At 41.3% G+C, this 17,133-nt stretch overlaps 1 protein-coding gene across 1 annotated transcript in view; it reads left to right on the forward strand.

The window, feature by feature from the left end:
* The first annotated feature begins 7,437 nt into the window (after positions 1 to 7,437).
* The window catches only part of LOC139534605 (equilibrative nucleoside transporter 2-like), a 43,569-nt gene continuing 33,873 nt past the window's right edge, over positions 7,438 to 17,133 (forward strand). Inside the window, exon 1 of the mRNA XM_071333869.1 lies at positions 7,438 to 7,922. The gene's annotated coding sequence lies outside the window, so the exon portion shown is untranslated. The remainder of the gene's footprint in view (positions 7,923 to 17,133) is intronic.

Raw genomic sequence — 17,133 nt, forward strand, 5'->3', positions numbered from 1 at the left:
GTTCGCTGCAGCTAGCGACTGGAACGAGCTGCAACAAACACTCAAACTGGACAGTTTTATCTCAATCTCTTCATTCAAAGCCTCCATCATGGACACCTTACTGACAGTTGTGGCTGCTTTGTGTGATGTATTGTTGTCTCGACCTTCTTGCCCTTTGCTGTTGTCTGTGCCCAATAATGTTTGTACCATGTTTTGTGCTGCTACCATGTTGTTGTTATGTTCTGTTGCTGCCTTGCTATGTTGTTGTCTTAGGTCTCTCTTTATGTAGTGTTGTCTCTTGTTGTGATGTGTGTTTTGTCCTATATTTATACTCTATTCATTTTTATTCCCAGGCCCCCGTCCCCGCAGGTGGCCTTTTGCCTTTTGGTAGGACGTCATTGTAAATAAGAATTTGTTCTTAACTGACTTGCCAAGTTAAATAAAGGTGAAAAAAAAGAAGAAAAAAAAGTGAAAGTTGTAAAAAAAATATAAATGAAGTACAGATACCCCAAAAAACTATGTAAGTAGTACTTTAATGTATTTTTCTTAAGTACTTCACACCACTAAATGCCAATAAGAAACAGAATAATACAACTCATCTGGATGGACAATGAGCAAGAGTACAAGCAAGTCAGGACGGTTAACGGTGAAGGTACAAGACACTGTTGACAAAAAGGAGAACCGTTGAGGAAGTCCGAGTAATGGCAGAGGAAATGTTTTTCCCAAATGGACTTTCAATTAAAAAAAGACAACTGAAGGACTATCATAGAGAAATCAGATGGGTATTCTCAAGTAAACAATTCAAGCACTGTGGAAGAACGTTATGAGGAAACCAAAGTCTGAGGTCTTTGACTCTATCTTTGTACAAAGGCACACATTAGAGATGTTACCTTTGTAGAACTTCAGTTTGGTGGTAGTTAGCCTTATTTATTAAGTGCCTAGTTCTTGTGTACACAATTACCATGTCTTTGATTCATTAGATTATATTCGGCTATATAAAATATGTGAGTGGAACTCTTCAGTCTACTGTGCTATATGTAGGCTAATCAAACTGCGGCCTACTTGTTTTGTTTTTTATTGATCTCGAGTAAAGTTTATCTGCTGCTGTTTTGGATATGTCATACATTTTCATATTTCCTTATTGTGTGTTTTGGCTATGTATGGGGAGATTGAAAGCACAACTGTTCATTCAATGCACTCCTCCCATTCTCACCTTCTAAACTCAGCAAAAAAAGAAAAGTCCCTTTTTCAGAACCCTGTCTTTCAAAGATAATTCGTAAAAATCCAAATAACTTCACAGATCATCATTGTAAAGGGTTTAAACACTGTTTCCCATGCGTGTTCAATGAACCATAAACAATGAATGAACATGCACCTGTGGAACGGTCATAAACAATGAATGAACATGCACCTGTGGAACGGTCGTTAATACACTAACAGCTTACAGACGGTAGGCAATTAAGGTTACAGTTATGAAAACTTAGGACACTAAAGAGGCCTTTCTACTGATTCTGAAAAATACCAATAGAAAGATGCCCAGGGTCCCTGCTCATCTGCATGAACGTGCCTTAGGCATGCTGCAAGGAGGCATGAGGACTGCAGATCTGGCCAGGGCAATAAATTGCAATGTCCGTACTGTGAGATACCTAAGATATCGCTACAGGGAGACAGGACAGACAGCTGATCGTCCTCGCAGTGGCAGACCACGTGTAACAACACCTGCACAGGATTGGTACATCCGAACATTACACCTACGGGACAGGTACAGGATGACAACAATAACTGCCCGAGTTACACCAGGAACGCACAATCCCTCCATCGGTGCTCAGACTGTCCGCAATAGGCTGAGAGAGGCTGGACTGAGGGCTTGTAGGCCTGTTGTAAGGCAGGTCCTCACCAGACATCACCGGCAACAATGTCGCCTATGGGCACAAACCCACCATCACTGGACCAGACAGGACTGGCAAAAAGTGCTCTTCACTGACGAGTCGCGGTCTTGTCTCACCAGGGGTGATGGTCGGATTTGCGTTTATCGTCGAAGGAATGAGCGCTACACCGAGGCCTGTACTCTGGAGCGGGATCGATTTAGAGGTGGAGAGTTCGTTATGGTCTGGGGCGGTGTGTCACAGCATCATCGGACTGAGCTTGTTGTCAGTGCAGGCAATCTCAACGCTTTGTGTTACAGGAAAGACATCCTCCTCCCTCATGTGGTACCCTTCCTATAGACAATGCCACCAGCCATACTGCTCGTTCTGTGTGTGTTTTCCTGCAAGACAGGAATGTCAGTGTTCTTCCATGGCCAGCGAAGAGCCCGGATCTCAATCCCATTGAGCATGTCTGGGACCTGTTGGATCAGAAGGTGTGGGCTAGGGCCATTCCCCCCAGAAATGTCTGGGAACTTGCAGGTCCCTTGGTGGAAGAGTGGGGTAGCATCTCACAGCAAGAACTGGCAAATCTAGTGCAGTCCATGAGGAGGAGATACACTGCAGTACTTAATGCAGCTGGTGGCCACACCAGATACCGACTGTTACTTTTGATTTTGACCACCCTTTTGTTCAGGGACACATTATTCCATTTCTGTTAGTCACATGTCTGTGGAACTTGTTCAGTTTATGTCTGTTGTTGAATCTTAATTTTGTACAAATATTTACACATGTTAAGTTTGCTTAAAATAAACGCAGTTGACAGTGAGAGGACATTTCTTTTTTTGCTGAGTTTATTAGTGATGGGTCGTTCGCGAACGAGTCGGCTCTAGGAGCCGGCTCTTGTAGGTGAAAGTTGGGAGCCAGCTCGCATATCAGAAGAGCCGAATCTATTTATAAAAATAAATAAAAATTAAGATATGAATAATCAAAAGATTTACATGAATAGAATTAACTAATTCAAATAAATAAAAAATAAATAAAATAATATAGGCCTAAATGCTCAAGCGCACACATTCGGTCTGACTGTCTGCTCAGAGTAACAGCCTCACCTGTTGTTCCTGTCAATCAGACACGCAGTGTCAACCAATGAACCAAAGATGCGTGAGGGAGGGCCGAGCCAACTCACTCACAGTCACACACTTAGCAGCCGAGGAGAGAGAGGAAGGACAGCTGTGAAAACAACAGCTAGAAAATGAGTCGGAAGCACAGTAACATTTGGATGCATTTTAGTAATGTAGATAATGTTAGAGCACCACGTAGAATTTGCCAAAACAAAATCTAATATAAAGCCGGTTCTACGCACAACCTGCACCGGCATATGCAAACTGTGCACCCAACTGTGAAGATAGCTGTAGCGGAGCTTTGAGAAACTAGCGGGCCTGCTAGTGATAGTGGTGGAGCCAGCACCTCCACACGTGGAGATGTGTCCAGTCAGTCAAGTAGGCCTACTCTGCGACCCACAGCAACACAGTCTTCTATGGACCAGTTTATGCCAAAGTCTATGTCTGTAGCAAAACAAGGCCAGATTGATATTGCATTGGCTAAAATGATTGGCAACAATTTCCAGCCATTTTCGATCATGGAGATCAGAGGTTTTAGATATTATAGCAATAGTCTAAATCCAATGTACACAATTCCAAGCAGGAAAACCCTTTCAAAATCACTTATTCCACAACTGTACGAGAGCACACAGGCTTCAGTGCGGGAAAGAGTCCAAAAAGCTACTGCAGTTTGCCTTACAACTGACTGCTGGACAACAAGGGTAACCACATCTTACATGTCGGTTACATGTCACTTCATTGAAGATTTTTCAATGTCTAGCTGTCTTCTGGACTGCTTTGAGTTCAGCGACAGACACACCTCAGAGAACTTGGCAGAGGAACTGTTGAGAGTGGCCAGAGAATGGCAAGTAGATGGAAAAGTGGTCTGTTGTGTTAGCTAACATAACCAAAGCCATGAAATTTTTTAAAATGGACCCATCATCCATGTCTTGCCCACACAATCAACCTTATTGTAAGAGATCCTCTGAAGGTGATATGGACAAAGTCCCACTGTGGACAAAGTGAAAGCAGCTGTGGAATACTTCCACAGAGCACAGTAGGTGCTGAAAAACTAAAGTCTACACAACGCCAGATGGGCATGCCTGAGCTGAGGCCTTAACAAGACTGCACTACAAGGTGGAATTCAACATTTTATATGTTGAAGCGGTTTCTTGAGTCAAAGGATGCCATCATCTCTACCCTGGTCATTGTCAATGCACCTGTTGATGCTCTGACCCAAGAGGAATGGGAGGTGGTGGAGGAGGTGTGCAGAGTCCTGGAACCATTTGAGCAGGTCACTGTGGAGAACAGTGGAGAGAGGTAGAGTAAGCAGTTATTACTACATCATTATTTAATCCAATATTATATATGTACAGTTGAAGTCGGAAGTTTACATACACCTTAGCAAAATACATTTAAACTCAGTTTTTAACATTTCCTGACATTTAATCCTAGTAAAAATTCCCTGTCTTAGGTCAGTTAGGATCACCACTTTATTTTAAGAATGTGAAATGTCAGAATAATAGTAGAGAGAATGATTTAACCTCTAACGAGTCTCCCTCCCGGATCCGGGATCCTCCTCATCAAAAAAGCTGACTAGCATAGCCTAGCCTAACGCGACAGGGATATCATATAATATAATTTCATGAAATCACAAGTCCAATACAGCAAATGAAAGATAAACATCTTGTGAATCCCGCCATCATTTCCGATTTTTAAAATGTTTTACAGCGAAAACACAATATATATTTATATTAGCTCACCACAATAGCCAAACACACAACGCCATGTTTTCACCATGTTTCCACCGCATAGGTAGCTTTCACAAAACCCACAAATAGAGATCAAATTAATCACTAACCTTTGGACAACTTCATCAGATGACAGTCTTATAACATCATGTTATACAATACATTTATGTTTTGTTCGAAAATGTGCATATTTAGAGCTACAAATCGTGGTTTTACATTGTGAATACGTAGCCACAATGCACCATATTGTCCAGAGATATTTTGGACAGTCGCCTAATCTAACCAAAGAACTCATCATAAACTTTACTAAAAAATACATGTTGTACAGCAAATGAAAGATACACTGGTTCTTAATGCAACCGCTGTGTTAGATTTTTAAAAATAACTTTAGTACAACATACAGCATGCAATATTGTGAGACAGCGCCCTACAATTCTCCGCCTTGTTGGAGCCAACATAAAACACAAAAATACGAAATAACATCATAAATATTCTCTTACTTTTGATGATCTTCCATCAGAATGTTGTGCAAGGAGTCCTAGTTCCAGAATAAATCGTTGTTTGGTTTTAGAATGTCCATTTCTTCTGTCGAATTAGCAACTTTGGCTAGCCATGTGGAGGGCACATGTCCAAGAAATCGTTGCGCCTGGAACGAAAAATTCCAGAAGTCCCAATAAACGTTGAATAAACTGGTCAAACTCGGTTGAAAATCCTACTTTATGATGTTTTTCTCATATGTATCCAATAAAATCAGAGCCGGAGCATTTCGTCGTGTATACGTAATGTATTTCAGAAGACAATGTGGAGTTCCCCTGTGCGCAGTTGAAAACTGACAAAAGAGCGGACCTGTCACTCCAAAAGCTCTCATTCGGCCTCACATCAAGCTAGACACCCCATTCAACCTTCTACTGCCTGTTGACATCTAGTGGAAGGCGTATGAAGTGCATACAGATCCATAAATATAAGCCATTTGAATAGGCAGGCCCCGACACAGAGCCCCATTTTCAGAATTTTCACTTCCTGTCTGGAAGTTTGCTGCCAAATGAGTTCTGTTTTACTCACAGATATAATTCAAACAGTTTTAGAAACTTCAGAGTGTTTTCTATCCAATAGTAATAATATGCATATTGTATGATCTAGAACAGAGTACGAGGCCGTTTAATTTGGGCACGATTTTTTCCCAAAGTGAAAACAGCGCCCCCTATTAAGAAGAAGTTTTAAGTTGGGTGAATTTTTTCCCATTCCTCCTGACAGAGCTGGTGTAACGGAGTCAGGTTTGTAGGCCTCCTTGCTCGCACACACTTTTTCAGTTCTGCCCACAAATTTTCTATAGGATTGAGGTCAGGGCTTTGTGATGGCCACTCCAATACCTTGACTTTGTTGTCCTTAAGCCATTTTGCCACAACTTTTGGAAGTATGCTTGGGGTCATTTTCCATTTGGAAGACCCATTTGCGACCAAGCCTTAACTTCCTGACGAATGTCTTGAGATGTTGCTTCAATATATCCACATAATTTTCCTCCCTCATGATGCCATCTATTTTGTGAAGTGCACAAGTCCCTCCTGCAGCAACGCACCCCCACAACATGATGCTGCCACCCCCTTGCTTCACGGTTGGGATGGTGTTCTTCGACTTGCAAGCCTCACCCTTTTTCTTCCAAACATAACGATGGTCATTATGGCCAAACATTTCTATTTTTGTTTCATCAGACCAGGGGACATTTCTCCAAAACGTACGATCTTTGTCCCAATGTGCAGTTGCAAACCGTAGTTTGGCTTTTTTATGGCGGTTTTGGAGCAGTGGCTTCTACCTTGCTGAGCGGCCTTTCAGGTTATGTCGATATAGGACTCGTTTTACGTGGATATAGATACTTTTGTACCTGCTTCCTCCAGCATCTTCACAAGGCTCCTATTTGGAGGAGCCCCTCCAAAGATCTGCAGATCCTCTGAGCTGGTGGAAGAACAAGGCCTCTGTCTACCCATGGCTTACTAAAGTCATGACAGGGATATTCTGCATAGTGGCCACATCCGTTCCCTCTGAGAGGGTCTTCTTGACTCTTCTCGCTCTGTCGCGGCCGGCTGCGACAGAGCCTGGGCGCGAACCCAGAAACTCTGGTGGCACAGCTAGCGCTGCGATGCAGTGCCCTAGACCACTGCGCCACCCGGGAGGCGCAGCTTGCATTTCTGAATGCTTGCATTTCTGAATCATAAAAGCAAAATATGGTCAGCATTGCTGTGTGCTGCTAGTTATAACATGGAAATAAAGAAGAGAGAGAAAAGAGGGACCAGTTTAATGTTTTAAGTGGGATGTGGCAGTTTTGCACATTGTTATTTATTTTTCTTTGATATGGTGCATTATTCTATTATTATGTTGTTCAGATTGTATTCGTTTTGAATTGTTACATTTATTTGCACTTTGTTTATATACATTAAAAAGTTATACTTTAAATGCACATGTGTAAAAGCATCGTTTTTTAACATTTATTTCAATTTGTGGGATGCTGCAGTTTTGCAAATTATTTATTTTTCTTTGATATGGTGCAATATTCTATTACGTTGTTCAGATTGTATTCGTTTTGAATGGTTAGATTTATATGCACTTTGTTTATATACATTAAAAAGTTATACTTTAAATGCAAATGTTTAATAGTATTATTTTTCATAACAAACCAATGCATTTAAAAAAAACAAAAAAAAACATTGTGGTTATTAAGGTAGAGTATGATTTCATTTAATAATTGAATTAGAATTGTCTTAACACCAATCATAGTCAAACTATCGCAAACGATTTGACTTGGAAAAAATACAAAACATAGAGCCGTTTGGGAGCCAAAAGAGCCGAGCCGAACGACCATCACCACCTTCTATTGGCGATGTCCGAAAAACTAGTAGTGCGCTATGATGACATATGGGGAAGGGCATCCGAGCAGTGAGCTATGTTGTATTTGGTTGTATGTGTAACTTCTTATTTATACCTCAGTGTGTGTAACGCCGAGTAGGGGAGATGATGAAGATTAGCCTACGTGCTATGTAAAATTGTTACAGCAGCACAGCCATTCGTAACTATTTGGCTCTCGCGCTTTTTGGAGCGAAAGGCTGCATTTATCGTGTTACATTTTATCCTACATGTTATCGCTTTAGTATTAGCAGCAACTCCGTCTTTTTTTTTGTTGCGTTGCAATAATGAAAACACAGTGATCTGACTGCCGCACTTCTCATCTCTACAAGGTTAGTAGGCGTGACATTACTCTTCTTGCCTACACCACGATTTGACATGAAAGGCGGGAATTAATTGTTACATTGTTAAACTTAATTGTAGCAATGAATTGTTTTACAATATAATCATGTGAACGGGCATCAGTCCATACTTTTGGCAGGTTTTCTTTATTATTGGTCGTTAGGTGATGCGACACGACAGCACCGCTCTTGTTCGCCTGGCTGCGCGGTTTCTGTGACGGATAAATGGGCCTCTGCTCCCTTATAATATTGCTAGAATAACGTCGCTTGCTACAACGGTCAAATGGGTTGTTTAGTGAAATTAGATGATTGGAAATGTGCGGACGGGAATTTTTTCTTCTTCTCGAAATCACATTCCCAACGTCTTTAGGCTGAGCACTTCCTCAAAATTCATATGCCAACGGAGGCAGGTTGTAATTCACACATGGCTAATTCTTATATTACAGCCTGCCTCCGTTGGCATATGAATTTTGAGTAAGTAACTTAACAACCCATTTGACCATCACTGACAGAGAGGCTGCGGCCTATATACAGACTCGAAATCATTGGCCACTTTAATAAATGGATCACTTGTCACTTTAATAATGCCACTTTAATAGTGTTTACATATCTTTCATTACTCATCTCATATGTATATACTGTATTCTATACAATCTATTTCATTTTGCCTATGCCGCTCGTATATCGTTCATCCATGCATTTATATGTACATATTCATATTCCACCCCTTTACTTAAATGTGTGTGTATTAGGTAGTCGTTGTGGAATTGTTAGATTACTTGTTAGATATTACTGCACTGTCGGAACTAGAAGCACAAGCATTTCGCTACACTTGCATTAACATCTGCTAAACATGTGTATGTAACCAATACAATTTGATTTGATATATATTTATAATTTATGCTTGCTCTGGCAATGGGGTCCAGAGCGTACTGAGAGTGTGGCACAATAGCGGAGTCTGGAAGCCAAATCTAGCTCCATCCATCCCCATGCGCCTCCCAAATGTAACAATGGCCTTCTCCCATTTGACTGTCTCCCAATCTCATTTCATTACTGTCTGAATAAAATGTCAAACTACCTAAAATATATATATACATCTTTCAAACGATATTAGCATACTTTCAATTTCATCCCTCAAAAAAGTAGTCCAATTTTGAGTGCTCATTTAATGTTCAGAGCATCTGACCTGTGTTTTTGTTTTATTTTCCAACCTGGACATAGCCCTAAACCATGTCAAAATATGTAGAATAGCAGGAAATTAGCTTTAAAATATTAAATGTCCTCCCTTCTAGGGTTTGTGCCAGTGGGCAAGGAAATTCACACAGCAAAAGTTGGCAGCCCTGAAAATGCATGTGTTGATTAATTGCAGGTGGCCAGTCCACCTGATTTATCAAAGAAAACAAGCAAAGCTAACCTAGGTTTCGTCTTTTTATCTGAGGATTAATTGTCGGAGTAGAGAACACATGATTTTGTATGACTCAACATGGGTCAAAATTCAACAAAGATCCAGTTGGTAGAGCATGGTACTTGCAACGCCAGGGTTGTGGGTTCGATTCCCACTGGGGACCTGTACGAAAAAAATATGAAACTGTAAGTTGCTCTGGATAAGAGCATCTGTTAAATAACTAAAATGTAAAAAAGAAAAAAAAAAGAAAAAAAGGAGCATATGAATTTCAGGTAAAATAACAACCCAATGTTTATTTTCCAGGACAAATTAGCTAGCCACAGCAAGCTAGCTAAATGTCCATGAATGTTTCATGTGTTTTTTGACCTATCCCCAAATTAATATAGTTGGTTCACAGTTGATTTAGATATTTTAACCTGTGTGTCATGAACATGTCTGGTGGAGATAGACAAAATCAACATGCACAGGATGGTGCACGCGCGATGCCGGTCTGATCAGCATGTTACACCTCGTTATTGAGCAAAATGGTATGCAGCAGCATCATATGTATGCAACAAAAGTTCAACATTCACCTTCTGCTATCATTTCTGTCAAGCCGTCTACACATACAACCATACAGAACGCACTGCAACTGCTTCTGCAACGCAATGCTGCAAGGCAAACACAGCTTTCCATTGGAAATTAATGTACAGTACCAGTCAAAAGTTCGGACACACCTACTCATTCAAGGGTTTTTCTTTATTCTTACTATTTTCTACATTGTAGAATAATAGTGAAGAAATCAAAACTATGAAATAATACATATGGAATCATGTAGTAACCAAAAAAGTGTTAAACAAATTCAAATATATTTTATATTTGAGATTCTTCAAAGTTGCCAACCTTTGCCTTGATGACAGCTTTGCACACTCTTGGCATTCTCTCAACCAGCTTCACCTGGATTGCTTTTCCAACAGTCTTGAAGGAGTTCCCACATATGCTGAGCAGTATGCTGTGCTTTTCCTTCACTTTGCGGTCCAACTCATCCCAAACCATCTCAATTGTGGGTTGAGGTCGGGTGATTGTGTAGGCCAGGTCATCTGATGCAGCACTCCATCACTCTCCTTCTTGGTCAGATAGCCTTACACAGCTTGGAGGTGTGTTGGGTCATTATCCTGTTGAAAAACACCCCACACCAACACACCTCAATGCTTCACGGTGGGAACCACACATGCGGAGATCATCCGTTCACCTACTCTGTTTCTCACAAAGACACAGCGGTTGGAACCAAAAATCTCACATTTGGACTCATCAGACCAAAGGACAGATTTTCACCGGTCAATGTCCATTGCACATGTTTCTTGGCCCAAGCAAGTCTCTTCTTCTTATTGGTGTCCTTTAGTAGTGGTTTCTTTGCAGCAATTCGACCATGAAGGCCTGATTCATGCAGTCTCCTCTGAATAGTTACTTGAACTCTGTGAAGCATCTATTTGGGCTGCAATTTCTGAGGCTGGTAACTCTAATGAACTGGTCCTCATGAGAACCAGTTTCATCATAGCGCTTGATGGTTTTTGCGACTGCACTTGAAGAAACTTTCAGAGTTCTTGACATTTTGACTGACCTTCATGTCTTAAAGTAATGGTGGACAGTTGTTTCTCTTTGCTTATTTGAGCTGTTCTTGCCATAATATGGACTTGATCTTTTACAAAATAGGGCTATCTTCTGTATACCACCCCTAACTTGTCACAACACAACTGCTCAAAAGCATTAAGAAAGAAAGAAATTCCACAAATTAACTTTTAGAACGTTAATTAACCTGTTAATTGAATTGCATTCCAGGTGACTACCTCATGAAGCTGGTCGATAGAATGCCAAGAGTGTGCAAAGCTGTTATCAAGGCAAGGCTGATCCATCGGCCAGTTTCTTGGACCACTATACCCATTTTGCCAATTGGACTTGGACCCCTCTGCTACTTGGAACCCTACTAATTCCACGACTGGTCTACCGACGTCACCGCACGAGGAGGCAAAAACAGACTTTCCCCCTAAGGCCATTCTGCTAACTTGCTAGCCCCGGCCTGCTAACTGCTAGCTTGCTAGCCCCGGCCTGCTAACGGTCTGAATCGCCATGTCCCCAGCCAGCCCAACCACTCACTGTACCCATACGATTCACTTGGCTGCGCATGCCTCTCCCTAATATATATATGCCTTGTCCATTACTGTCCTGGTTAGTGATTACTGTCTTATTTCACTGTAGAGCCTCTAGCCCTGCTCAATATGCCTTAAACAACCATGTTGTTCCAAATCAAATCAAATCAAATTTTATTTGTCACATACACATGGTTAGCAGATGTTAATGCGAGTGTAGCGAAATGCTTGTGCTTCTAGTTCCGACAATGCAGTAATAACCAACGAGTAATCTAACCTAACAATTCCACAACTACTACCTTATGCACACACAAGTGTAAAGGGATAAAGAATATGTACATAAAGATATATGAATGAGTGATGGAACAAAGTGGCTAGTGATACATGTATTACATAAAGATGGCAAGATGCAGTAGATGATATAGAGTACAGTATATCATATACATATGAGATGAGTAATGTAGGGTATGTAAACATTATATTAAGTGGCATTGTTTAAAGTGGCTAGTGATAGATTTTTACATAAATTTCCATCAATTCCCATTATTAAAGTGGCTGGAGTTGAGTCAGTATGTTGGCAGCAGCCACTAAATGTTAGTGGTGGCTGTTTAACAGTCTGATGGCCTTGAGATAGAAGCTGTTTTTCAGTCTCTCGGTCCCTGCTTTGATGCACCTGTACTGACCTCGCCTTCTGGATGATAGCGGGGTGAACAGGCAGTGGCTCGGGTGGTTGTTGTCCTTGATGATCTTTATGGCCTTCCTGTGACATCGGGTGGTGTAGGTGTCCTGGAGGGCAGGTAGTTTGCCCCCGGTGATGCGTTGTGCAGACCTCACTACCCTCTGGAGAGTCTTACGGTTGTGGGCGGAGCAGTTGCCGTACCAGGCGGTGATACAGCCCGACAGGATGCTCTCGATTACTTTCCACCTCCCACATATGTGATGACATCACCTGGTTTAAACGTCTCTAGAGACTATATCTCTCTCATCATTACTCAATGCCTAGGTTTACCTCCAATGTACTCTCTTCCTACCATTCCTTTGTCTGTACATTATGCCTTGAATCTATGCTATCGTGCCCCGAAACCTGCTCCTTTTACTCTCTGTTCCGAACGTGCTAGACGGCCAGTTCTTATAGCCTTTATCCGTATCCGTATCCTACTTCTCCTCTGTTCCTCTGGTGATGTAGAGGTTAATCCAGGACCTGCAGTGCCTAGCTCCACTCCTACTCCCCAGGTGCTCTCATTTGTTGACTTTTGTAACCGTAAAAGCCTTGGTTTCATGCATGTTACCATTAGAAGTAGAGGTCGACCGATTATGATTTTTCAATGCCGATACCGATTATTGGAGGACAAAAAAAGCCGATGCCGATTTATTTAAAAAAAAAAAAGTTTTTTTTATATATAGTATATATCATACACACACACACACATTTCTGTAATAATGACAACTGCAACAATACTGAATGAACAATGAACACTTTTATTTTAACTTAATATAATACATAAATACACACACACACACACACACAGCTCTGAAGTGACAATGATACTGAAGAGTCTGCTTAGGAGACAAATACTCTCAACTGTTTGAATAAAAATAGAGTTTAAGTTACCTGTGATGAATGTTGAAAACAAAAACTGTCATTTCTATATGCAGGAAATCCTATTTTAATAATGGGTATGGTAAGAATTGACGACCAAAGTGCGAGTCATAATTCCCATGACACCTTCTAGCAAAATCTGAAAAGCGGTTCCTTCATTTATTCCATAGGATATTTTTAGATTCACTTAAAATAAGGTCTGTGTTTCGTGTAGGCTTACACCACCTTGCCAATTTTATAGATATCCATAGGACAAGGTAACTCTGATCAATATTGGCTAAATATAAGCGAAGATCATTCTTTTTGTAGAGTGGATTTATGAAAATATGTTGACAAACGTTACCTTATCCTAGTGAGATTTACACGGGTATCAAAACGTCGAGGCGGTTTAAGCCTGCACGAAACACAGACCTTATTTGAAGTAGATCAAGACATTCTCTATGGAAGATATGAACGGTAAAATAACCAAGGAACCCCTGTCAAGTTCAGCCGCAAGTTATTACAGGAATTATAACGGGTCGACTATTTCTCTCTAAACCATATACCTTTGACTAATCCGGAAACTATCACCTCGAAAACAAAACGTTTATTCCGTTCTGTATTTTATCTAACGGGTGGCATCCATGAGTCTAAATATTCCTGTTACATTGCACAACCTTCAATGTTTTCATAATTACGTAAAATTCTGGCAAATTAGTTCGCAAAGAGCCAGGAGGCCCAAACTGTTGCATATACCCTGACTCTGCGTGCAATGAACGCAAGAGAAATGACACAATTTCACCTGGTTAATATTGCCTGCTAACCTGGATTTCTTTTAGCTAAATATGCAGATTTAAAAATATATACTTGTGTATTGATTTTAAGAAAGGCATTGATGTTTATGGTTAAGTACATATTGGAGCAATGACAGTCATTGATTGATTGTTTTTTATAAGATAAGTTTAATGCTAGCTAGCAATTTACCTTAGCTTACTACATTCGCGGCACAGGCAGGCTCCTCGTGGAGTGCAATGTAATCAGTGTTAGAGCATTGGACTAGTTAACTGTAAGGTTGCAAGATTGGATCCCCCGAGCTGACAATGTTAAAAATCCGAGGCAGAACGTTCCTAGGCCGTCATTGAAAATAAGAATGTGTTCTTAACTGACTTGCCTAGTTAAATAAAGATTAAATAAAGGTGTAAAAAATAAAATAATAAATAAAAATGGCGCCCAAAAATACAGATTTCCGATTGTTATGAAAACTTGAAATCGGCCCCGATCAATCGGTCGACCTCTAATTAGAAGCCTACTCCCTAAGTTTGCTTTATTCACTGCTTTAGCACATTCTGCCAACCCGGATGTCTTAGCCGTGTCTGAATCCTGGCTTAGGAAAACCACCAGAACCCCAGAAATTTCCATCCCTAACTATAACATTTTCCGCCAAGATAGAACTGCCAAAGGGGGCGGTGTTGCAATCTACTGCAGAGATAGCCTGCAGAGTTCTGTCCTACTATCCAGGTCTGTACCCAAACAATTCAAGCTTCTACTTCTAAAAATTCACCTTTCCAGAAACAAGTCTCTCACCATTGCTGCTTGCTATAGATCACCCTCTGCCCCCAGCTGTGCCCAGGACACCATATGTGAATTGATTGCCCCCCATCTATCTTCTGAGCTCGTGCTGCTAGGTGACCTAAACTGGGACATGCTCAACACCCTGGCCATCCTACAATCTAAGCTTGATGCCCTCAATCTCACACAAATGATCAATGAACCTACCAGGTACAACCCCAAATCTGTAAACACGGGCACCCTCATAGATATCATCCTAACTAACTCGCCCTCCAAATACACCTCTGCTGTTTTCAACCAAGATCCCAGCGATCACTGCCTCATTGCCTGCATCCGTAATGAATCTGCGGTCAAACGACCACCCCTCATCATGGTCAAACGCTCCCTGAAACACTTCAGCGAACAGGCCTTTCTAATCGACCTGGCCGGGGTATCCTGGAATGACATTGACCTCATCCCATTAGTAGAGGATGCCTGGTTATTCTTTAAAAGTGCCTTCCTCACCATCTTAAATAAGCATGCTCCGTTCAAAAAATGTAGAACCAGGAATAGATATAGCCCTTGGTTCACTCCAGACCTGTCTGTCCTTGATCAGCACAAAAACATCATGTGGCGTTCTGCATTAGCATCAAATAGCCACCTATGATATGCAACTTTTCAGGGAAGTTAGGAACCAATATACACAGGCAGTTAGGAAAGCTAAGGCTAGCTTTTTCAAACATAAATTTGCATCCTGTAGTACACTCAAAAAAGTTCTGGGACACTGTAAAGTCCATGGAGAATAAGAGCACCTCCTCCCAGCTGCCCACTGCACTGAGGCTAGGAAACACTGTCACTACCGATAAATCCACAATAATTGAGAATTTCAATAAGCATTTTCTACGGCTGGCCATGCTTTCCACCTGGCTACCCCTACCCCGGTACAGTCTGGTTAGACTGTAAACTCTCCTTCCAGACTCACATTAAACATCTCCAAACCAAAATTAAATCTAGAATCTGCTTTCTATTTCGCAACAAAGCACCCTTCACTCATGCTGCCAAACATACCCTCGTAAAACTGACCATCCTACCGATCCTCGACTTTGGCGATGTCATTTACAAAATAGCCTCCAACACTACTCAACAAATTGGATGCAGTCTATCACAGTGCCATCCGTTTTGTCACCAAAGCCCCATATACTACCCACCACTGCGACCTGTATGCTCTCATTGGCTGGCCCTCGCTTCATACTCGTCGCCAAACCCACTGGCTCCTGGTCATCTACAAGTCTCTGCTAGGTAAAGCCCCGCCTTATCTCAGCTCACTGGTCACCTTAGCAGCACCCACCCATAGCACGCGCTCCAGCAGGTATATCTCACTGGTCACCCCCAAAGCCAATTCTTCCTTTGGCCGCCTCTCCTTCCAGTTCTCTGCTGCCAATGACTGGAACGAACTGCAAAAATCCCTGAAGCTGGAGACTCTTACCTCCCTCACTAGCTTTAAGCACCAGCTGTCAGAGCGGCTCACAGATCACTGCACCTGTACATAGCTCATCTGTAAATAGCCCATCCAGTCTACCTCATCCCCATACTGTATTTATTTATTTATCTTGCTCCTTTGCACCCCAGTATCTCTAGTTGCACATTCATCTTCTGCACACCCTACCACTCCAGTGTTTAATTGCTATATTGTAATTTTTTCGCCACCATGGCCTATTTATTCCCTTAACTCTCTTATCCTACCTCATTTGCACATGCTGTATATAGATTTTTCTACTGTATTATTGATTGTATGTTTGTTTATTCCATGTGTAACTCTGTGTTGTATGTGTCGAACTGCTTTGCTTTATCTCGGCCAGGTCGCAGTTGCAAATGAGAACTTGTTCTCGACTAGCCTACCTGGTTAAATAAATAAAATAAAATGGGTGGGTACTCTGAAGAATCTCAAATATAAAATATATTTGCATTTGTTTAACACTTTCTTTGGTTACTACATGATTCCATATGTGTTATTTCATAGTTTTGATGTCTTCACTATTATTCTACAATGTAGAAAATAGTAAGAATAAAGAAAAACCCTTGAATGAGTAGGTGTGTCCAAACTTTTGACTGGTACTGTACATTAATTTCCAATGGAAAGCTGCGTTTGCCTTGCAGCATTGCATTGCAGAAGCAGTTGCAGTGCGTTCTGTATGGTGCATACTTTCGATTTATCGAATGTATGCATCAAATTGTATGTGTAGACGGCTTGACAGAAATGATAGCAGAAGGTGAATGTTGAACTTTTGTTGCGTACATATGATGCTGCTGCGTACCATTTTGATTGGTACTGTACTTCCGTTGTACCTAAACGCAATGACGCTGTCCGTGTGATCGAGGCGTTAGGCCATGCCCTCATGGTCGTCATTCAGCCAGTCAGCCTTTACAAATGGAATCTGTCACATCATCCGCCTTGACGGAGTGCTTGGTCACTCCTTCATGGAAATCATCACCAAGGACATGTAGGCTATCTTTCAATATTCATAATGTTGAATGGAAATTTCT

The sequence above is a fragment of the Salvelinus alpinus genome, chromosome 11, assembly GCF_045679555.1.
Source record: "Salvelinus alpinus chromosome 11, SLU_Salpinus.1, whole genome shotgun sequence".
In the NCBI taxonomy this organism is placed as follows: domain Eukaryota; kingdom Metazoa; phylum Chordata; class Actinopteri; order Salmoniformes; family Salmonidae; genus Salvelinus; species Salvelinus alpinus.